Raw genomic sequence first — 25,380 nt, forward strand, 5'->3', positions numbered from 1 at the left:
CTTAGGAAAAAGTAGTATTGCACAGATAAAGAAATGTGAAATTGAAATGAAACAACACAAATCCCTTTGAGGTCAGGGCTCATGTAGTTGTCAGGTGAACCTCTGTCCCACCTCCTTTTTGAAACCTCGTCAGAGTTATTCCCCATTCACTGGTAGCCGCACCTGGAAACACAAACTATTAGGCTGCACTCAAGAGTTCTCTCTTTTGACCCTTTCGGAACTTAGCTAAAAGTGTTTATGGTGCAGCAGCACCGGTAGCAGCAAGTTCCCCCAGGGCCCAACTGGCCCAATTGTCATCTAACCTGCTCCTGCAGCAGCACAGAGGAGTTAAAAGATATAGTGGGGGCCTTCAAACGTGCACCCATGAGTCCTGCTCAGTTTAGAGAGGCCAGTCTGCTTGCAGCCCATGCAGCAGCACCCGGCAGTGCACTCTATCTCTCTCTCTCTCTCTGGAGCAGCACTGTCAGAGGTCCCAAAGATATCACAACAAGTCCCTTCTCAAGAAGAAGCAATAAGCTCACTTTGTTCAACAGGGGTTGGGAATCCTTTTTTCAGGTCCTGATTGGAGCCAGCTCTGCCAGTGCCCTGCAGTGAATTAGTGGTAGTTCCCTTGCAGCGAGGGTCCAAGTAGTGAGTTGTAGTCTCAGTCCCTCCTTCAGGCAGCCCAAATCCTTTGGCAATGTTGGTACCATAAGCCCCTTTTGGCATATGGGGTTGCTGCAGTATGTGGTGATACAGGCACAGACTCTTACAGCCTCCGTTCCCCAGCCCAGACAGCTACAAGTCTTGGCACTCCTTGGAAGGGTACTTTAGTGGTGGCCCCCTTCTGGCACAAGGAACCACCACAGCGCAGTGGTATGGATATAGCAAGACTCATATGGTGCTCAGGGCCTGTCCCTTTGTCTTAACATTGGTGTTACCTTGAAGCATCCTTTAAATGTAACTTCCTAGTGGGAAAAGATAGGAATATGGAGTTTGGTGTCTCTGGACTCACAATTTAAATTCGTAATTTACAGTGAAGTCAAATTTGAAATCGTAAGTCTGAAAATACCATTTTAAAATGTTGGCATTTACTTAATTTAATCATTCTGTGCTTCTGCCTGTCTCTGAATACATGTCTGGGGTAGATGAAAGCTAGGCTTTGTGCATTCCCTCTAGATAGTCACACACAAAGGGAACTTGGGGGTGACATTTGCATCCTGATGGCCCATCACCTGGCTGATGGGTCTTCCTGGGCTAGATGAGAGGGGGGAGCTGACACCTATTATTGAATAGGGCTGTACCTCTCTTCACACAAAGGGCCACACAAGCCCCTGTAGAGTGTCTGGAGCACAGAAGGAAGGCAAGAGACATTGTGATCTTCAAAGGCCTCTTTTGAAATCCTCCCCACTTCAAAGGCACATTTTGGTGTAAGTACTGGACCCCAAACCCCACCAAATCAGTTTAGAAAAGGAGCTGTGCTGCCAGGAGGGACTGCCACTTTGCTACTTGCATTTCTGTGTTGGCCTGCTGCCTTCTGATCGCTGTGCTGCCAGGAGGGACTACCACTCTGTAACTTGCTAAGCTGTGTTGGCCTGCTGCCTGCTACCTCTAGCAGTGAGGGAGGATTGAAACTGCCCTGTACAACCTATGTGCTACCCAAGAACTCTAAGGGCTTGTTGGATTGCCCCCTATGGTCAAAGTCTCAGGGCCCTCAAAGACTTTGTTTTCACCAAAATCATGTACTGCACTCTACAAAGTGTCCAGAGTTTGTTGTTGACCTGTAAGTACCAACTACAACGACCTGCGCACTGCACCAATTGCAATCCCCTAATCTGCATGTGAGCTGACACCACAGCAAAGCTGAAAACATTTGTGTGTGGACACCCAGCATTGCCGTAGCAACCATGGATTCCCTTTGGGACGGAGTGCCTGCCAAAGCCATGCTGGGGAGAGTGGGCCAGCTCGAAGTGAGATAGCTGCATCGGGACTTTGAATCTCGCTCAGGCTGCCAGGTCTTTCAGGCTGCTGCTCCGCTTGGAGAGACTGCTGTGGGGGTGGGGGCCTACCTCGCCCCAGGAGACCAACACTCTTGTTGGTCCATCAGGAGCTCAGGTACTGTGGGATTGTGTGGTTGTGGCTGTCATTTTGTGTGTCACAGGTGGCCGGGAGGGCCTTTGAAACACTGTTTGCCTTTCTTGCAATTTCTCTACTGGGACAGTCCTGCTTCCCAATGCCCTCATGGATACTGATGTACTTGGACCATAATAACCCTAAGAGAAGTGACTGTGTTCTAAAGCAGTATGATTACATTCCTGCTTAAATTAAGTATTATTTGAAAACTATTGATTGTATTTTTTTAGGCTGTTTCATCCAGATAAAGATACTCTATTTTCTTACACTAGTGTGGAGTCTTTTTGTGTTGTTTTCATTGTGTCCTTGTGATTTAAGTGTTGCACAAACACTTTACACATTGCCTCCTAAGTTAAGCCTGACTGCTCTGTGGGAAGCTACCAGAGGGTCAGCACAGGTTAATTTAGAGTGTGTATCTGACTTACCTTGACAAGGATTGGGGTCTCTACATACCTCTCCCAACAAGAGACCTCAATTTCTAACACTGGTGATCAGCAGTGAGGATAGGACTTGTGTTTGTGCAATATTTTACAGTGATTTGGTGTACACTACTATACACAATTAGACCAATTCAAATCAATTGTCCTGTGGCTTAACTTTTTTTCTTCTCTAATTGCTTCAGTTGGCATCTTTATTTTTCAAGTCTCCCTGATTGGCGTTTTTTATAAACCATGTCTCTGACTGGAGGTCCCAGAGCTGCATCCGCACCTGCAAAACTGGAGTTTGAGTATACTGAGTAAAATTGGAGAAGTATACAGTGCAGCAACTCGAGGGATTTTACAAGGAGTTTTTAGGTTTCTACCAAAGGCTTTACACCAAGAATGTGGAGCTGCAAAAGGTGCTGAGGGTCTGGTTGGAATCAAAGGATGTAACACATGAGACCCCAGAGGAGGAGGATGTGGAGATAGTGTAAGATAACAAGGTGAACCATGATTCAGTGGTGAATCTGGAGCGGCCTGAGGGACAGGGGACAATCAGCCTGCAAGGAGAGATGGTTCTCCCATTGCAGGAAGTCGCGTGTCCTCTAAAAGCCTAACCTCACAGGAGCTGGAGGACAAGAGGGTGAAAAGGAAACTAAAATTGTAGCTGGCTAAGCTCAGATTGGAGAAGGAAAAGGCCTTGGAGGAGAGAAGGTAGGCCAAAGAGGTTAAAAAATGATGTTGGCTCAGGACCTTTGCTTGCAGGAGCCGAACATCAAGGCCAGACAGGTAGAATCCAGCAGGGATGCTGGTAGCGGTTCTTTTGTGCCCTCTGACAAGAGGGTCCACATACCCAAGGGTCTGGTGTCTGATTTTGTGGTTGGAGGCAATGTAGACAGATGGTTTAAGGCCTATGAAATTGCTCTGCTAATGTGCAAGGTCCCTGAGGCAGACTGGGGAGCTAGCTTGTGGAGACATATCCCTAGTGAGGGGAGGCACACTGTAGTGGTCCTAGAAGAGAGTGGCAGGATAAGGTTTTCTCTCAGAAAGGAGGCCCTAATCAGAAAGTTTGGTTTGACCCCAGAGAAACATAGACAGAAAGTCAGGGATAGTCATAAGATTTCCAACAGACCTGGGTGGATTGTGGGGATTCTTGTTGCAAGGCACTAGATGGTTGGGTAAAGGGCAGTGAGGTAAAAAATTACCAAAGGTTGTTATTTGTTTGCAACAGTTCAGTCTTTGCTTTTCAGATCTGTGCCAACACCTTGCTGACCATACGCTCATTGACCCCAGAGAGCATGCTAAGGAGGCGGACCACTGGGTTAGCACCTGAATCCCCAAGAAGGTACCTGGGGTGGATCACGCCAAGGGTGGACAAAGCCGTCACCAGAAGGAGGGGCAAAACGAGTAAGGAGTTCTCGTAAGGTCCCCAAACTAGTTCTATGGAACAGGTTTCCCTTCTCCCCTCTGAGAAAAAGAAGTAGTTCCCTGAGACAAAATCTGCAGTGAAGGCTTCAGTGAAGTGCTATTTGTGTCAGCAAGAAAGGCACTACAAGGGAAATGCTACATGTCCCAAGTGGGTGCAGCCCCCAGCTGGTAGGCAGTCACCAGGACTGGCTAGTGCAGCACTTGGGGAGTTAACATCTCTAGATAGTGCTGTGGAGAGTGTACAGTAAACTCTGGTGTCCCTAAGAGATGGTAAATAGAACCCACATATATAACAATACAAGAAAGTACAGTCAGTGAGTGTCCATCAATGGGTAGAGGGTAGAGCCTTTAATAGAAAACAAGAGCCAGCTTGACAACCATTAGATGTCATCTGGAGTCTTCAGAGCAGGTAGTCTCTAACATGTTCTACCAATTCATTTCTGCTGACAACCGTGAGAGCCACTATCTTGTGGCTATGGTTCCCCTTGAATGGGGGTGTCTCAGGTCTGCTGAAGGTAGCTGTGAGTCCATCCATGCCTATGGATTGTCAGCTGGCCAGTGACCTGGGGCACACTATCTGGAAAGAGGTGACGTTTAGGTCTCACTTGAATATGATGGGATTACCTCAGTGGGTGTGCCTGATCACACGGTCCATGAGCCGAGAGGGTAGTCAGAAGGACCTGGAGCCTGCAACAATGGCCTAGGGTACAGCCTAGAAGAGGAAGGGCAAGGGGCACAGGAAACGCACCCTTGAGATTTCCACCGTCCGGGAGGAGGTTGAACCTGAGGGGAGGCCACAGTACCTACAAGTGAAAACAAAGCTGAACTGGGGAACCTGCTGGAGCTGTCTATTTGGCAGCTGAACCGGGGAACCACCAGGGAAGAGTTCTGCAAGGTGCAGAGAGAGTGCTTTACTCTTGTAGGTCTTCAGCAACAGGCTGAGGCCCTGACAGCTGGTGACAACTTTTGCAAGTTCCTGATTTACTGGGAGAATGAGCTCCTGTATAATGAGTCCAAGGATCCTGAGCCTGGTGTAACCCATGTGTTGGTGGTCCCCCAGTGCTACAGATCCTTCCTATTGGGTCTGGCTCATGATGTGCCACTGGCAGGTCATTCGGGCAGGATAATTTGACAAGCTTGACACCAACTTTTTTTGGCCTTGAATGAGGCAGGCCTCAGCTGCATACTGTAGGTCCCGTTGAGCATGCCAAGTGAGTGGCAAGTCAGGGGGGAAGTGCAAGGCCCCCTGCAACCTTTACCTATCGTTAGCATCCTTTTTGAGCAGGTTGGCATCAATATTTTCGGGCCTCTGGATCCCAAGATGGCCATGGACAACAGATTTGTTGTGGTCTTGGTGGACTATGCTACCCGGTACCCAAAGGTTATTGCTCTGAGGACAGTGACTGGGTACCCTGTGAGGTGGACTCTCACCCTGGGAGCAAACTCACTGAGGACCCCCCCAGGATGTGGTCAACTACATGCTGGGCTTCCGCAACCAGACAGTGTGCATCAAGAAGCTCGCCCAAGCGAACCTAGAAGCCAGCCAAGAGGACATGAAACACTGATATTACCAGAATACCTCTCTGCTTGGGTTTCAGCCTGGCCAAAAAGTGTGTGGGTCATGCAGCCCGTGGAGCTCAAAACTACTACGACCCCATTGAGGGTTCTACATGTGAACCACCTGAAGCCACATGTTGAGAAGTCAGAGATTACCAATGCTTTTGGTAACTGATGATGGGGTGGAAGAGGAGAGTGAACCTCTCCCCGACCTCCTGTCTTCCGAAGAGTAGGATGGGCTATTGGAGGGTGTCTGCCTCTCCCCTATTTTGACCCTAGATCAACAGAGATGGTGGGTCGGTTTGACACTCTCTTCTCACTTACCCCAGGGCTCACTACATGGCGCACCCAAGATAGTGACACTGGGGACAGTCCTCCTCTGAAGAATAACATTTACAGGTTGTCTGACAAAGTGAGTGCTAACATTAAGGAGGAGGTCTCCAACATTTTGGCACTTGGGGTTATTGGGCCCTCCAACAGACCTTAGTCCAGCCCAGTGGTGCTGGTCCCCAATGCTGCCCGGTTAGGTCTCACACCGGAACCCTAGTTCTGCATGGACTCCCGTGGGCTCAGTGCAGTCATCAGGACTGACCCACACTCCCCGGAGTTGATGAGCTGATAGATCAGCTTGGAGCTGCTAAGCTCCTCTGCACATTTGACCTAACATCAGGGTCCTGGCAAATTGCCTTGACTGATTGGGCCAAAGAGAGGTCTGCATTCTCTACACACCAAGGGCACTTCCAGTTCCGGGTCATGCCCTTTGGATTGAAGAATGCCCCTCCGACCTTCCAGAGGTTGGATAATCAGGTCCTAGCTGGACAGGAAAACTTAAATGCTGCCTATCTAGATGGCATTGCAGTCTTCAGTTCTAGCTGGAAGGACCACCTGTGCTACCTCAGGGAAGTGCTCCAGGCTCTACAAAGGGCAGGTCTGACTATTAAAGCCAGTAAGAGCCAGATAGGGCAGGGTCCTGTGGTCTACTTGGGACACCAAGTATGGGGCAGTGAGGTACAGACCTTGCATCACAAAACTGAGACAATTATGGCTTGGGAAGCCCCCCGAGACCCAGACAGAAGTGAGAGCCTTCCTCGTCCTCACTGGTTATTACAGGAAATTCATCAAATGGTATGCATCCATTGTTGCCCCCTTGATAGAGCTGATTTACAAGAAGCAGCCACATCAGGTAGTCTATACAGAGGCGTGCCAGAAAACTTTAGATGCCCTAAAGGAAGCTATGTGTACTGCAACCATGCTCAGGCCTCAGTGTAGATCTGGAATCCTTGGTGTGGTTTCCCCTAACTTTTTGCCCTCTGAGCTCATGTTTTCTGGCTTCATTTTTGCTGGCTTTTAGGATTATGAGCACTTAACCACTGCTGACCAGTGCTAAAGTGAAGGTGCTCAGTACCATGATAACATTGGCTTAGCCACAATTTCCATATTGAATTTACCCGTAAGACCCTAGTCAAGTGCATTATAGGTGCCAGGCCCTGTACATTCAAAAGCTACTAGTGAGCCTGCAACACTAATTATGCCAGCCTCTACACTAGCCCTGCAAACATTATTCATGCAGAATGAAAAACCATCACCACGAAAGACCAAATATAGGGAAATAAAAATCTTAAGAGTGTGTTCAAAGAGAATAAAATACATCCCAAGTGATCAAACAGTAAAATATGAAGTGTTGCAATGGTGCATAGATCTCCCATACGAGGTAAGTAAGGCCAAGTTACTTAATGTGTACTTTTATTATGCACTTTACAATGCCATAAAGATTCTGACATCAATTCATAGAGCCAAGTAGTACCTGAGACATATATGAGGCAAACCAATCATTAAATGAAACCAAGGCAGCAAGGCACAATGATAGTACTTGAAGCATACATGGCAGGTGATAGTGTTATGTTTGAATGGTCAATTACGAGTAAAACTAAATTATAAACAATAATACAAATGTAGCACTTAACAAATGATGGTCTAAGTAATTATACACTGTAGGTCACAAAGTTGCAGGTCAAGCCAAAAGATATAGGGTAAACTCGATGGAATTTGAGTAAGAAATAATTACTTAATATAAACATAGGCTGATTTCTATAGGGACAACAACAGGGAACCCTTGTTAGAAATTAGATAATGGCCTCAACAATCTAAACTCACATCTGTGACTAACTTTGGTACTCACTCTAACAAACTTAAAAGGATTGCACATAAATATTGGAACTTGATTGAGATGTAAAGTCGAACATGCATCCATGGTAGAACTCTTTGTACAACTTCACCACACAGAGAATGACATTGTATGGTGGGTTATTGATGCTGCTAAACATTCACTCAGATTGACAAACGTTGATTGTGTTCTATCAAAGAAAGTCAATGGATTTGGAAATTGAACAGTGTACACAGAGGTTTAAATTCCTATCCGGAATGGTTAACATTAGCAACACTTTAAATTTCGTAGACACAGCATACCACTTCTGGATGTTATACATCTTACATGCATCTGCTGATTGCCAAAATGTTCTATGTACAGTATGTAGTTATGTATGAACTTTTATGAAGACTTTGTTAAAATGCAATGAATTGTTTATATAACATCTTGTCTTCTGTTTTACTCACTGATCTATGTAATATATTTTGTCCAAAATTATTTACATGTAACTCTAATATGTTCTGATATGCTTTGATAGACCTTTGATACAATCCTCTTGAATATATTCATCACCATTTGCCCTTAATCGTGCTTCTGGTTGATTCTCTCACTTGCAGGCTTTCAATTTACTTTCAGGACCTAAGGTTTGCTTTTATCCTTATTCTTTCTATGTTTCATTTATTTACTCGTCTATGCAGGTGACGATGATCTCTTTTCATACCCAAGATGGTACCCACAGGTTAACGCACTAGCTTCTGCACGCACTTTCTGTTTATATTGCAGTGTTGTCTGTGACATGCTGACTCCGTTTCAAACAGTCTGCGAGACAGCTGCTCATACAAGAGGGATACGCTGTATCCCCTCACATTCAATTTACTCAGGAAATGCCTATGTTGTCAACAGATATATAAGTATTAAGTTGTGACTTAGTAAAAGAGATGGGTGCTGGCTTGAATTTTTGAGCTTGTGGTTGATTTTGTTCTAACTGCACTTAGGCACCATCTGGAGGTGGTGAGCTTTGTTGGCTTGACTATGGGGCTCGGAGCAGAACGTGTAGAATTAGTCATACAGTTATGAGTGTAATGGTGACCTTTGAGACTTGTACAGAGAATTACACATGGGTGTGAAACATGCATCTTGATGGCCCATCATCAGGCTGATGGGTCTTTCTGGGCTAGATGGAAGGGAGGAGCTAACACCTACATTTGATTAGGGCTGTACCTCTCGTCACACAGACAGCTGCATAACTCCCTGTAGAGTGTTTTGAACCAGGGATGAAAGGGAAAGGACCATGTTATCTTCAAAGGCCTCTTTTGAAGTCTCCCCCACTTCAAAGAAACATTTTGGTAGGAGTACTTGATCCCAAAATCAGTTCATGTTTGGATCCTGAGGAGACTCTGCCAAGAAGAGATGATGTGCTGCCAGGAGGGACTGCCACTTTGCTACTTGTTTTGCTGTGTTGGTCTATTGCCTGCTAATTGCTGTGGTGCCAGGAGGGACTACCACTCTGCAACATGCTCTGCTGTGTTGGCCTGCTGCCTGCTACCTCTGGCAGTGAGGAAAGATTGAACCTGCCCCTGTTCGCTTGCCTCCTGTTGTCGAAGTTGCAGGACCCTCAAAGACTTTGTTTTCACCAAAATCAAGTACTATGCTCCACAAAGCATCCAGTGTCTGCTGTTTGACCTCCAAGTACCAACTACAACGACCCGTGTGCTGCACCAATCGCAATCGTCTAAGCTGTGTGTGAAGCAATGCCACACCACCGAGGAAAACCTTTGTGTGCGAACACCCAGCTTTTCCCACAGTAGCAACCAGGGATTCCCTTTGGGAAGGAGTATCCACAGAAGCCACACTCAGAAGAGCTACATTGGGACTCTGGCCCTCATTACAACATTGGCGGCAAAAGCCGCTTACCGCCGTGCAGAAGACCGCCAACACACCGCCACGGCAGCGGAATTCCGCCATGGTCATTATGACCCACTGCTCGGAATCTGCCAAAATTGAGACACCCACACATGTCCGCCACACCAAAGATCAGTGATAAACTGGCAAAAACAAAACCTCCACTGTCATGCCAACAGAAATACGCCCACACTATCATGACCCACAAACCCACGCGGCGGTCTTTCAACCGCAGTATTCCATTGGCAGTACACACCGCCATGCTCAAAATACACATACTCCTACAAAACACAGCCACATTGGACAAATCAAAATACACACACCTGATACACACACACACCACTCCCACACACCCATTACAATATAAAACACACACCCACATCACCCACAAACCCCTATGACCAAAATATCGAAAGAAGACCAGAGAGAGACACTACAAACTACTACCAAGCATCCACAGGCACACAATACCATCACCCACATAACTTCCACGCACCTCACACAACACACCACTAAATCTCACCCCACTTATCAGTACACACACCACCCCACACATCACCCACACCGCCCCATGGCACGGCAAAGACACCCCAGGTTCTCTGAGGAGGAGCTCAGGGTCATGGTGGAAGAAATCGTCCGGGTAGAGCCACAGCTATTCGGATCACAGGTGTAGCACACCTCCATAGCTAGGAAGATGGAGCTATGGCGAAGAATAGTGGACAGGGTCAATGCAGTGGGACAGCACCCAAGAAATAGGGATGACATCAGGAAGAGGTGGAATGACCTACGGGGGAAGGTGCGTTCCGTGGTCACAAGACATCACCTTGAGGTTCAGCAGACTGGTGGTGGACCCCCACCTCCTCCCCCACAACTAACAACATGGGAGGAGCAAGTCTTGGCGATTCTGCATCCTGAGGGCCTTGAAGGAGTAGATGGAGGAATGGACTCTGGTAAGGCAATGCTTTACTACTATATCCCCCACCCTACCTGCATGCCATCACATACCCCCACCCTCGCCCTCACCCCCATCACTCCAACTCCTCACAAATATCCCAATATCACAAACCACACATCCCAACACCAAGCCCTGCATGCAACAACAAAGCATGGACACCCATCACAAAAGCATGGCCACTGCACATACCCATACACCCCCCTAAACCACCATCACACAAGGTCCCACACAGGAATGCAAGCACTGGGGTACACGGTCAGCCACCCATTGCACACCATGGCACACACAGATGCACTAAACATCCTTTTATACACCTGCAGGACCCCTACCCAACGTCACTGGACAGGAGGGTCCACACATGTCCACATCACCAACAGAAGAGGCCCACAGTGATGACAGCAGCTCTGTCCAACTGGATCTAGATGACCAGCCCGGCCCATCTGAGACCTCGGGACAGTCGGTTCCCCTCACACTGGCACAGGCCACCACAGAGCTTCCCCCCTCTGGAAACACCAGCACAGCACCCACCCAGCGGGCCCATACCTCTGTCCCCAGGAAACGTCAATCAGCAGTGTGTCCACCACTACAGGGAACCCAGGCTAACCCACCATCCCAAAAACAACAGGGACCTGGGGGCAGTGGCAGTGGGCACACAGTCCAGGGGACAGAGGCACAGGAACACAGGGAACTGGGAGGGCTGCTGTACGACAGGGGGAGGACAGGCCCAGGGAACACACTCTCCACGAGGCCCTCTCCAACATCATGGGAGCATACCACCATTCCCAGGAGACGATGGCAACGGTACTGGCCAAATTTCAGGAGACCCAGCGGCTGCAGGAGGAACAGTATTTGGGCTTCAGGGAGGAACTCAGATCCATCAATTCCACCATGGGCACCATCGTAGGGGTGCTGAAGGAAGTCTTCAACACCAGGAGGGACACTGTGGCACAACAAGGGGCCCCTGACACTAGCCTGGACGATGAACTGACCACCAACTCCGCCGGTGCTAGTGGACAGGAGGCACCGCCACAGGACCACCACACCAGCACCCCACCCCCTGCAGAGGGAGAACCACCCCGCAAACGGTCCCTGAGATCCAGGACAAAGACAGAGAACAATGCCAAGACCCCCACCAAGAAACTAGACCGCCCTGAATGTCATCCTTGTGTCCCACCTTGTCACCCTGTCCATCCTCAAACTGCCCCAGCTCCACTTCCTATGCCCATTTGGGCAAGGCACCTGTGACACTAATAGACTGGGCTCTGCCATGGACATTCCTCCACCATCATCCCTCACCATTTTACAGCACCCTCCAATATTGAGCACTTAAAAAAACACCCTTAAAGCACAAAACAATCTGGAGTGAGTCTGTGATTTCGAAATAGTGTATTAGCAATTACAGTGTCAAAATGCTCTTTCAATTGTAATGTCAACATACCTATGTCACACAGCTCTAGTGCATGAGGAAACAAAGCAGATGTCACACAGTGGGACCCACATCTGTGAAATTGTAAGGGAAAGTGACAACTCAGTGACCATACACTGGGTGAAAACGACAGACAGTAGAGAGGTAGTAGTGTTAAAGTACATGTAGTAGGCAGGTTTGTATTCTTACCTGTGTCTCACTGGAAGTATTGCAGGATCACAGAGTTCCTGTTGTCGATGTCCTCTTCTTCTGCTTCCTCGGCTTCACTGTCCACAGGCTCCACAGCTGCCATAACACCTCCATCTAGACCATCCTCCTGCAGAAAAGGCACCTGTCATCGCAAAGCTAAGTTGTGAAGCATACAGAAGGCCACAATGATCTGGCACACCTTCTTTGGTAAGTAGAATAGGGATCCACCTGTCATATGGAGGCACCTGAACCTGGCCTTTAGGAGGCCGAAGGTCCGCTCTATAATCCTCCGAGTTCGCCTAGGGGCCTCATTGTAGCGTTCCTCTGCCCTTGTCCTGGGATTCCTCACTGGGGTCAGTAGCCATGACAGGTTGGGGTAACCGGAGTCACCTGCAAATGGCGAGGGACAACTGTTAGACACACACTAACCTGTAGGGATATCCCCAGACCCAGACAACCATTCCCACTGACTTGCTTCCAGGTGCTCACCTAATAGCCACACACAGTGCCTCTGGAGTTGACCCATCACATAAGGGATGCTGCTATTACGCAGGATTTAAGCGTCATGCACTGAGCCAGGGAATTTGGCATTCACATGGGAGATGTACTGGTCTGCCAAGCACACCATCTGCACATTCATCGAATGATAACTCTTCCGGTTTCTGTACACCTGTTCACTCCTGTGGGGGGGTACCAAAGCCACATGTGTCCCATCAATGTCACCTATGATGTTGGGGATATGTCCCAGGGCATAGAAATCACCTTTCACTGTAGGCAAATCCTCCACCTGAAGGAAAACGATGTAGCTCCGCATGTGTTCCAGCAGGGCAGACAACACTCTGGACAAAACGTTGGAAAACATAGGCTGGAACATCCCTGATGCTATGGCCACTGTTGTTTGAAATGACCCACTTGCAAGGAAATGGAGTACTGACAGCACCTGCACTAGAGGGGGGATTCCTGTGGGATGGCGGATAGCTGACATCAGGTCTGGCTCCAACTGAGCACACAGTTCCAGGATTGTGGCACCATCAAGCCTGTAGGTGATGATCACATGTCTTTCCTCCATTGTCGACAGGTCCACCAGCGGTCTGTACACTGGAGGATGCTGCCATCTCCTCACATGTCCCAGCGGACGGTGCCTATGAAGGACAACAGCGAGCACAGAGTCAACCAACTCAGAGGTACGTATCCACAGCTTACACAGAACACGATTAATAATCCGAAATTTGCATGTATGAGTGTTGAGGCAAGGCCTAGGTATGAGTGACGCAGTTAAAAATTAAGCCATGTGGGCCCCTGAAATGGCAGCTGCCTGACCTGTAAAGTGGGACAATGGGATGTGAGGTAACTGCGCTGGTGTTGTACACCGTCGTGGTAGGCGGTCGAAGACCGCAGCGCATTTCTGCATTGATTAACACTGGACCCTATGGGTCCCAGGAGCCAATGGCGATGTACGCCGGCGTGACGGTACGCACCGCCACGGACGTGACCGCCATTTTCTATCTGTTCAACCACTCGATACCTGATCTTCGACAGGAGAGGACCTACACTGCAAGTGCTGCTGTGACCTCAGTCTGGAAGAGACAATGGCTCGTGCTTCTGGGGAAAGGGCCCCTGCCTTCACCACAGAGGAGTTGGAGAAACTCGTGGATGGGGTCCTCCCCCAGTACACGCTACTCTACAGTCCTACAGACAAACAGGTAAGTACACTGGGAGCATGCTGTATGGGCTATGCCTGTGTGGAGTGGGGTGGATGAAAGATGGGGGGAAGATTGAGGCATGCATTAAACGACAGTGACTGCATGTTCCAAATGGCAAGGGTAGGGATGGGGGCCAATGACTGTGACGGTGCAGTTGGTAATAACTTCTCTTTTTCCCCTGTACAATTCATGTGGGTCAGCTCCCACCAGAAGAAGGACATCTGGCGTGCCTTTGCCAAGGACGTCCAGACCCTGGGGGTCTATCATAGACGGAGCACCCACTGCCGTAAGAGATAGGAGGACATTCGCCGCTGGAGCAAGAAGACGGCGGAGGCCCAGCTGGGGATGGCCTCCTAACGTGGGAGGGGTGCCCATTGCACCATGACCCCCCTGATGTTCAGGATCCTGACGGTGGCGTATCTAGAGTTGGATGGGCGCTTGAGGGCATCACAGCAGCTACAAGGGGGTGAGTACACTCTCATTCAGCTGATTCAGCGCACAGTGGAGGTGTCTGGTTGGGGGAGGTGGGCTGTGGGTTTCCCTAGGCCAGGGTGAGTGTGCTAGTTAGGTCCCCTTCTTTTGGCAGACCCTGTGGCACCCACCCCCCCTGTGTACAGTGCCAACTACACCTAGTCATGCTTCTGTGACATCTATGTGTGCAGATGTTGGCCATAGCCTTGTAGGCAGTGTCCCAGGGATTGAACAGTGGACCCCAAGTGCACGGCGTAGTGCAGGGGGCTTCTGTGTCTGTCATGTCCGCCAACTGTCGCGGTAATGCATGCACTCAACATGTCTTTCTTCTGTCGTCCCCCCCCCTTTTTGTGGTCTCCCTGTTCTTGTGTGCATTAGCATCATCAGGCGGAGGAGCAGTGGCACCGGAGCAGGAGGGAGCTGCATCCCACATGGCTCTGGAGGATGAGACTATGGAATCGAAATTCACCAGTGGGACGGAGGGCGAGGGGAGCTCCACGGCGGGGACAGGAGCTGGCACCAGTGATACGGACTCGTACTCTGATGGGAGCTCCCTTGTGGTGGCGGCCACATCTGTGCCCCCCGCATCTACAGGTACAGCCACCACCCCCCCTACCAGCACCGCCCTCCCAGCAGCCCCTCAGCCTTTGCCCCGTGCCCGCTCACCCAGGAGGGTGGGCATCACCTTCGCCCCAGGCACCTCAGGCCCTGCCCCAGTCACTCCTGCTGCCCTCATGGAGGAGGCCATTGACCTTCTCAGGTCCCTCACTGTTGGGCAGTCTACCATTTTGAATGCCATCCAGGGTTTAGAGAGGCAGTTGCAACAAACAAATGCATTCCTGGAGGGCATTCATTCTGGTCAGGCAGCCCTTCAGCGAGCTTTTCAGACTCTGGCCTCAGCACTGATGGCAGCTATTGTCCCTGTCTCTAGCCTCCCCCCTCCAACTTCCTCCACCCAGACCCACACCCCTGTACGTCAGCCTACCCCAAGCACACCATCAGACCAGCATGCACACACCTCAACACACAAAGGAAGCTCTGGCAAACATAAGCACCGCACATCCCACAGGCACTCACGCAAGCATCACACACATGCAGACACACCAACATCCACTGCCTCCACTGTGTCCCCCTCCTCCTCGTTTCCCTCCTCCCTCCCAGTCTCGTCTCCACTCACACCTGCATGCACTACTTCCATCACCAGCACACACACCACCACACCACGTGCAGTCACCACCACCACTACCATTCACACGTCCCATGTCCTTTCCCAGTGTGTCTGTGACGCCACCTCCCAAGATACACAAATGCAGGCACACACCCACCCAACAGCCATCCACCTCACGACAGCCTCCAGCGCATGCACCTTCACCCAAAGTCACCAAACGTACACCTCCTACAACCACAACCTCTTCCTCCACTCCCAAACCCCCTCCAGCTGCCCGTCCCAGTGTTCCCAAGAAACTTTTCCTGTCCACCCTTGACCTCTTTCCCTCACCTCCCCCACCCCGTCAGTCTCCTAGGGCCAGACTCTCCAGGTCCCAACCTAGCACCTCAGCCACACCATCTCCGGGACCAGTGATGCCAGTAGTCACCGGATTATGGAGTGCACCAGGCAGCAGGGCAGCCAGTGTGTCAAGGAGCCACAGCACGGACAGTCCCCCACCTGTCAAGCATCAAAAGTTGGCCAGTGCCCGGCGGGAGAGGGGGAAGACTGCAGCCACCAAAGCCGCTCCCAGGGGTACAGGTGGGAGTGTGGAGTCAGCTGCAACACCTTCCAAGGTGGGGAAGGGGCACAAGAAACCCGGCAAGTCTGGGAAGAGCAGCACGGCGGAGAAGACTGCCATCATCCCAGCTGCCCAGGGGGCCACCGCCATCATCCCCGCTGCCCAGGAGGCCACCGCCATCATCCCCGCTGCCCAGATAGCCACCATCAGCCCCGGTGAGCCCTGCTGGCCAGGAGGCCACCGCCATCAGCCCCGCTGGCCCGGAGGCCACCGCCATCAGCCCCGCTGGGCCAGACAGGACCGCCAGCACCAGCCCCGCTGGGCCAGACAGGACCGCCAGCACCAGCCCCACTGGGCCAGACAGGACCGCCAGCACCAGCCCCGCTGGGCCAGACAGCCCCGCCAGCACCAGCCCCGCTGGGCCAGACAGGACCGCCAGCAGCTGAGTCGCTGCCAATGACCCCACCGCAACAAGCACCGCTGAACAGGACACCGCCGCCACAAGCACCGCTGGACCGGACACCTCCGCCACAGGCACCGCTGCCAAGGACACCGCCGCCACAAGCACCGCTGAACAGGACACCTCCACCACAAGCACCGCTGAACAGGACACCACCGCCACAAGCACCGCTGAACAGGACACCTCCGCCACAAGCACCGCTGAACAGGACACCTCCACCACAAGCACCGCTGAACAGGACACCACCGCCACAAGCACCGCTGAACAGGACACCTCCGCCACAAGCACCGCTGAACAGGACACCTCCGCCACAGGCACCGCTGCCAAGGACACCGCCGCCACAAGCACCGCTGAACAGGACACCGCCGCCACAAGCACCGCTGGCCCATGAGCGCCAAGGGCACTGATGCTACTGAGTCCGCCACGATCAGGATGAAGCACTCTGGGCACATAGCCCCCTCCAGAACCAGTGGAGTTTCACATCCACTCACACAGTCCTTAGCAGGATGAAGCACTCTGGGCACAAAGCCCCCTCCAGAACCAGTGGAGAAAGGCATCCACTACCTCAGTCCTTGGCAGGATGAAGCACTCTGGGCACAAAGCCCCCTCCAGAAGCAGTGAAATTTCACATCCACTCACACAGTCCTTGGCAGGATGAAGCACTCTGGGCACAAAGCCCCCTCCAGAACCAGTGGAGATACATCCACTCACACAGTCTTTGGCAGGATGAAGCACTCTGGGCACAAAGCCCCCTCCAGAACCAGCGGAGAAAGGCATCCACTACCTCAGTCCTTGGCAGGATGAAGCACTCTGGGCACAAAGCCCCCTCCAGAACCAGTGGAGTTTCACATCCACTCACACAGTCCTTGGCAGGATGGAGAGCTCTGGGCACAAAGCCCCCTCCAGAACCAGTGGAGAGATACATCCACTCACACAGTCCTTGGCAGGATAAAGCACTCTGGGCACAAAGCCCCCTCCAAAACCAATGGAGAAAGGCATCCACTTACCTCAGTCCTTGGTAGGTTGAAGCACTCTGGGCACAAAGCCCCCTCCAGAACCAGTGGAATTTCACATCCACTCACACAGTCCTTGGCAGGATAAAGCACTCTGGGCACAAAGCCCCCTCCAGAACCAGTGGAGAAAGGCATCCACTACCTCAGTCCTTGGCAGGATGAAGCACTCTGGGCACAAAGCCCCCTCCAGAACCAGTGGAGAGATACTTCCACTCACACAGTCCTTGGCAGGATGAAGCACTCTGGGCACAAAGCCCCCTCCAGAACCAGTGGAGAAACGCATCCACTACCTCAGTCCTTGGCAGGATGAAGCACTCTGGACACAAAGCCCCCTCCAGAACCACTGGAGACTGTTATCCACTTGAGAGACTGTGGCTTTGCACTCCCCAGGATTGAACAGTGGGCAACCCACCCACTGTAGAGGCTTGAGACTGTGGCTTTGTACTCCCCAGGATTGAACAGTGGGCAAACCACCCACTGTAGAGACTTGAGAGACTGTGGCTTTGCACTCCCCAGGATCGGACAGTGGGCAACCAAGCCAATGTAGAGACTTGAGAGACTGTGGCTTTGCACTCCCCAGGATTGAACGGTGGGCAAACCACCCACTGTAGAGACTTGAGAGACTGTGGCTTTGCACTCCCCAGGATTGGACAGTGGGAAAACCACCCACTGTAGAGACTTGTGAGACTGTGGCTTTGCACTACCCAGGATTGAACAGTGGGCATGGGGCCCCCTGGTGGGTGGCGTTGTGCACTCAACCGGCTGAGGTGCCCCCCCTTTCCCTTACCCCTGAGGTGCCTGTTTTATTGCTATCTGATGCCCCTGCAGTGTTCTCTCCATCATGTTCGGGTATTGAGTGTGGACCTCGCCCATGCAGTGTGGGCCCAGAGTTCCACGGACTTCAATGGAGCAATACCTGGACTACTATTCTTGGTGTATATATTTGTTTATAGTGTATATATATTTTTGCGTACTGGATTTTAATATATTACAATGGTTACACCCATTTCCTTTTGTCTTTGCATTCTTCCAGGGGTTTGGGGGGTGTAACTGTAATGTATCATGCTGTATTAGTGTGTGTGTTGTCGTGGGGGAGGGTGGGGGTGGGGGTGTTGCATGTGTGGGTCACAGTTTTTTCCCTCCCCCTCCCCTATGTCGTAGGTGCAGTACTCACCGTGGTCTTCGCCGCCGGCGTTCGTGCTCCTGGTAGAGGAGCAAGAAGATAAGGGCAGGGAAAATGAGAAGCTCTGGTTCCATGGCGTCCTGGTTCCTCGTGGGGTGTGTAGAGGTGAGCGTTTTCCCTTCGAAGTCCTGTTTCCGCCGTGTTTTTGTGCGCAATGAACCTGCCCCAGAAAAGGTGGCGAATTGGTAGGTTGTGATACTGTGGCCCGTACATTGTCCTCCGCCTGTCTGTTGGCAGTGACCGCCGTGCTGTTTGTTTGTACCGCCTTGGCGGTCGGAGTGTTAAAGTGGCTGTCTTTGTTGGCGGTTTCCGCCATGGTCGTGATTCAATTTTTTATTCCTCCGGCCTGTTGGCGGTCTTACCGCCGCTTTAACACTGTCCGCCAGGCTTGTAATGACCACCTCTGAGTCTCGCTCGGGCCACCAGGCCTGTCTTCAGTCCGCAAGCCTATCAGGCTGCCTTCCAGCTTGGAGAGACTGCTGTAGGGGGGGTCTGACTCACCCCAGGATACCAACACTCTTGTTGCTCCATTGGGAGCTCAGGTAGTGTGGGATTGTGTGGTTCTGGCTGTCATTCAGCGTGTCATGGGTGGCCGGCAGGGCCTTCGAAGTACCGGTTGCCTTTCTTGCAATTTCCCTACTGGAACAGTCTTGCTTTACTTGAACTAGAATTACTGTAATAACCCTAACAGAAGCACATGTGTTCTAAAGCACTAAGGGGGTCATTCTGACCCTGGCGGTAGTCTACCACCAGGGCCAACGACCGCGGATGCACCGCCAACAGGCTGGCGGTGCATCCCAGGGCATTCTGACCGCGGCGGTACAGCCGCGGTCAGAAACGGAAAACCGGCGGTGTCCCGCCGGTTTCCCGCAGCCCTGAGGAATCCTCCATGGCGCGATTCCGACCCCCTTACCGCCAGCCTGGTTCTGGCGGTTTTGACCGCCAGCACCTGGCTGGCGGTAACGGGTGTCGTGGGGCCCCTGGGGGCCCCTGCAGTGCCCATGCCAATTGCATGGGCACTGCAGGGGCCCCCTAACAGGGCCCCACTAAGATTTTCAGTGTCTGCATAGCAGACACTGAAAATCGCGACGGGTGCAACTGCACACGTCGCACCCTTCCCACTCCGCCGGCTCCATTCGGAGCCGGCATCCTCGTGGGAAGGGGTTTCCCGCTGGGCGGGCGGGCGGCCTTCTGGCGGTCGCCCGCCCGCCCGCCCAGCGGGAAACTCAGAATAACTGCGGTGGTCTTTTGACCGCGCAGCGGTGTTCTGGTGGTTCCCGTTTGGCTGGCGGCACCCGCCGCCAGCCAAAGTTGGAATCACCCCCTAAGAATGCTTACCTGATTAAATTAAGTATCATTTGAAAACTATTGATTGCATTTTTATTGTTTTGAGCCTGTTTCATTCAAATAAAGATACTTTATTTTCTTACACCAAGTCTTTTTGTAGCATTCTCACTATGTCCCTTATTTTAAGTGTTACACAAATACTTTACACATTGCCTCCTAAGTTAAGCCTGACTGCTCTGTGCCAGGCTACAGAGCATAAGCATAGGTTAACTTAGAGTGCATATGTGGACCTATCCTGGCTAGGATTGTGGTCCCAACTTGGACAGGGTGCATACCTCTGCCAACTAGAGACTTCAATTACCAATAGGCTACACTGGTCTTGGCAAGCAGGCAGGCACAGGTGTTTCAGGCTCTAGGCAGGGGGTTATGGTTTCCCTGGTTGATTGTGCAAGCATTGGTTGTATGATTCTGTGCACTATGGGGGATCCTTAGAGAACCCCCAGTATTGTCATTACATCCTTCAGAGGGTTTCCAGGCAGCCCAAGCTGCTGCCACATCCCAGACAGGTTTCTACCCTCCTGTTGCTTGAGAAGCTCAAGTCCAGGAAGGCAGAAACAATTATTTCCTTTGGGAAAAGGGTGTTACACCCTCTCCTTTTGGAAATAGGTGTTACAGGCTTGGGAGGGGTAACCTCCCCAAGCCACTGGAAATGCTTTGAAGGGCACATTTGGTGCCCTCCTTGCATACACGAGTCTACACCTGTTGAGGGACCCCAGTCCCTGCTCTGATACGAAACTGGACAAATGAAAGGGGAATGACCAATCCCCTGTCCATCACCATCCCAGGGGTGATGTTCAGAGCTCCTCCAGAGGGTCCCTGGGTTTTGCCTTCTTGGATTCAAGGTTGGCTGGGAACTCTGGGAGCATCTGAGTGGCCAGTACCAGCAGGTGATGTCAGAGCCCCCTCCTGATAGGTGGTCACTCAGCTAGGTGAACAATCCCCCTTTCAGGGCTATTTAGGGTCTCTCCTTTGGGTGGTTCCTCAGATTCAGATTGCAAGACTCCTCTGCAACCTCCACTTTGACTTCTGACCAAAGAAACTGCATCTGGACTCTTCAGGTCCCTACAAGCTGCAACAAAGAAGCAAGACGCCTCCTGCAACATTGTATCTCTGGCTCCTTCCAGGAACTGCAACATTTCCCCAGTTGTGCATCCTCTGAGGACAGCCCGTCTTTAGCCTGCATCAGAAGGAAGAAGGAATCTCTCTTGGGGTGAAGGAGTCACTCACTTGCTTCTGCAGGCACCAACTGCGATGAAAACCGGCTGCCTGGATCCCCTCTCCTGCTGAGATGCATGGATCCTGCATCAGGGGTGGTAGACTGAAGTGGTCTTGACGGTCCTCTCTTTCAATTGTCCAACTTGGGTGGAGGTAAGCCCTTGCCTGCCTACCCCCATGCACCATGTCCTTTGCAACTGCCAAGGCTTGTTTGCATCCTTCCTCCAAGAGCTTCAGGCATCCTGAAGCTCCAGCCCCCAGCTCTCGTTCATGCAACACACAGCTCTCTGAGTAGAACTCCAGCAGCGTGGGAGCCTTTCTCGTAGTGCTTCATGGGCCTCTTCTGTGGCTCTCCTGTCCCCGTCCTGAGAGACTCCTGTGGGTGCTGCCTGGGCGTCTGTGGGCTCTCTCTGTGTTGCTGAGGGATCCCTTTGAATCACTTTCCTGGGTAGAGTCCACCTGGTCCTTCCAGGTCCCCGGCAGCTCCACTTTCCGTTAACCGCGCGTTTTGCATGTGCCAAGACTTGTTGGCGGAATTTGAAGATGCAAACAAGACTGCAATCCTCCTTCCAGCGTGGGGCATCACCTGCATCCTCCAGGAACCCAACTTCGTCTTCTTGGGTGCAGTGCTGACTCTTCTTCTTCACCAGTGGTTCACCTTTTTGTGGTGTCTGAGAACATTTCCACATGAAGAAAAGATCCAAGACGATCCTGGTGTATCTTAGAAGAATGTATTTTGAGTATAATTAAATACAAATCAATCAATCAATCAATGACACTTATAAAGCGCGCTACATACCCGTAGGGTCTCAAGGCGCTGGGGGGGGGGGGGTGCCGCTACTGCTCGAATAGCCAGGTCTTCAGCTTCTTCCTGAAGGAGAGGTGGTCTTGGGTCAGGCGCAGGTCGGTCGGGAGGGAGTTCCAGTTCTTGGCGGCCAGGTAGGAGAAGGACCTTCCTCCTGTAGTCGCTCTTTGGATGCGGGGGACGGCGGCGAGGGCGTGGTTGGCTGATCGGAGGTGGCGCGTGGGAGCGTAGAAGTTGACTCGGCTGTTGAGGTAGCTCGGGCCTTGGTCGTGTAGGGCTTTGTGTGCGTGGGTGAGGAGGCGGAAGGTGATTCTCTTGTTGACGGGGAGCCAGTGCAGGTCTCTCAGATGTCCGGAGATGTGGCTGGATCGTGGGATGTCGAGGATGAGTCTGGCTGAGGCGTTCTGGATCCGCTGGAGTCTCTTCTGGAGCTTGGCGGTGGTACCGGCGTAGAGGGCGTTACCGTAGTCCAGTCGGCTGGTGACGAGGGCCTGGGTGACGGTCCTCCTGGTCTCGGTGGGGATCCACCAGAAGATCTTCCGAAGTGTGCGTAGGATGTTGAAGCACGCCGAGGAGACGTTGTTGACCTGCCTGGTCATGGAGAGGGAGGAGTCCAGGATGAAGCCCAGGTTGCGTGCATGGTCTGTCGGTTTGGGTGCGGTGCCCAGGGCGGGAGGCCACCAGAAACTCCATCCACAACTCCAGATGCTGCCTCCACCCTCTAGCCTCCAGCAAACCCCCAACCTTCTAGAATCCCCACACCTGGTCTAATACCATTGTACCAGAGAGAGAGGGGAGATAAGATGATACCAAACAAACATAAATACAAAATAGATTCTATAAACATAACTATCTAACTACTAAACAACATTACACTACCATTCCCCTTAGGAAAACAAAAAACACAAACAAAATAAAAAAAATATTAAATTCACATTAATTTCAGAACTCATTCATATTCCAAATGCGACCATCATCTACCTTGACAGCCCCTTCAAACACTTTGATCACCTTAAATATTCTGCTAACATGTGAATGACCATTGCTTATTTTCCCTGATAATTCTATTTTCACTGAATCTCCCACCTTCACTTCTACCCTCTTCACAGATTTATGTATATCATATGTGCGTTTTCTCAACTCTTGAATATGTTTTTCTTTTTCTAAAGCAATATTTTTTCTCCTCACAGTTGTTCGGCTCTTTAACATACACTTTAACCCATGGTGGACTCATTTTTGTGCACGGTATGTGCTGTCTGAATAACACAAAAGATGATTGACCAGTACTAGAGTGAGGAGTGTATCTGTAATCTTCCACTTTTGACCTAATAGACTCCATCCAACTCATCCCCAATTGCCGAGCCATTTGGATAGTTTCCTTCAATCTCCTATTAAATCGTTCAACCACCCCATTAGATTTGGGATGATACAAAGCACACCTTTTACCCTTTGACTCTAAAAACTCCCACATTAATTTGGAAGTTAACTGAACACCATTGTCTGTAAAAATGTTTTTGGGATTTCCTTCCCTTGCAGACACTTCAGTAAATAATTTACAATAGTCATTGATGTAACTTCCGAGCTTACCAATACCTCTGGCCAACGAGATAGAGTATCCAAAAAAAAACATAACATATTTGGAATCAGAACCACAATGTATTAGGCCCATAATATCCAAAGACACTTTTCCCATACCTCTTTAGGAATTTCTCTCACCACAATGGGATGAGTCCTCGTTTTCAAGGTTTTGACAGCTACTTTGCACTCTACACAGTCTCCGACTTTTCTTTCCACAGCCAAATCATACCTGGCCACCAATATGCATTCCTCAATCATTCTTTAGTCTTACATATACCCTGACGACCTGAATGTGCCAATTCCAATAATTGTTCACGCAAATTAACCGGAGGTATTAGGTTCACACAAAAGCTTTATTCGGTCTAGTTAAACCATCAAAGCAATAACTTACAGCAATAAAACCACAATCTGTGCATAATAAATATAATATCAAGGATTAAAAAAAAAAAATCAGCGATTATACAATAAAATAATGATGTGAATCTCACATGTATCTCCCCTCCTATATGTGAGGAAGAATCATTGATCTTTAGCTTCCTCATTGTTGATTAGATAAAAGTCACATTGAACTTAAGACTATTATATAAAACAATAGTTAAATTAAATAAGTTAAGATCGATGTTCAATTAAGAGCAAGTCACTGTGATTATTTAAAAGGCGTGTGCGTATGTGCCATGCGGACACAAGGAACTTGCTGACCACACAAATTAAAAAGGAGGAACAATCTCTCACCATCAACCTTAGGGCATCTTTACACGTTCTCAACCCCATATTCCTGCAGGCGGGGCGGAGCCATTTCCGCCAAGAAAGCTGATAAGCAGGACAAATAAACATAAAGTGCACTACAGTTTCTGCAGAGCCGTTACAACTTGGGCATTGGTCGGTTAGCGAAGTGGAACACCATAGACTAGTAAAAGACTTCAGGGGTAGACATCCATACCTGAACAGGACATACAAACTTTTGCTTAGTTGATTAGAAATTAAATCTAGAAAGGGTTCGAAGTGAGGATACCACTTGAAATCGAGAAATTGGGATGTCAACCTACCATATGAGGTGCATAACAGATAGTTGTTCCAAACATGGGACCAGTAAACTGATTTTGAATGTTCCTTGTGAGCCCTCCTAAATTGTAGGGCTGGCTCCAAAAGTCACTAAGTCCCAAAGTATGGAACCAATCCGAAATATACTTGAGCCAAGGGATAGAGAGTACATTCGGTCTATCCAGTAAATCTTGTAGAGACTCCTTGTATACAACTAATTCGGGGGTGGTCCAGATAAGAACCCAAAAAGTTAAAGGCCTTAGAGCTATTACATCAGAAATGTGGGAGAACCCTAAGTCCAGAAACACTGGAACCAAGGGAGTACTGCGAGGACATGCCAAAAGAGATCTTACAAAGATATTTTCCCCCAATGATAATTTACTAGTTTTAACACAGCCCCAAACCTCTGCGCCATAAACCGCAGCGCTCTGGGCCTTCGCTAGGTAAATTTTAATGGCTGGGGAAACGACTTTCACAGTATTGGACTTTTGGAAGCGCAGGATTCCCCCTGACCCATGTGCCAAAAGAGTTAAACTTTTTTCCACCTGGGCCTGCCAGCTCATGTTATTACTAATTCTCACCCCTAGGTAATCAATGGAGCATACCTTACTCAGATGGACCTCATTGTGTAAAATGTTGCACCGTTCGGTGCGACCACGACCAAAAATCATAAATTTTGTTTTGCTAGAATTAAGCTCCAATC

Source organism: Pleurodeles waltl, chromosome 7 (genome assembly GCF_031143425.1).
Source record: "Pleurodeles waltl isolate 20211129_DDA chromosome 7, aPleWal1.hap1.20221129, whole genome shotgun sequence".
Taxonomy (NCBI): domain Eukaryota; kingdom Metazoa; phylum Chordata; class Amphibia; order Caudata; family Salamandridae; genus Pleurodeles; species Pleurodeles waltl.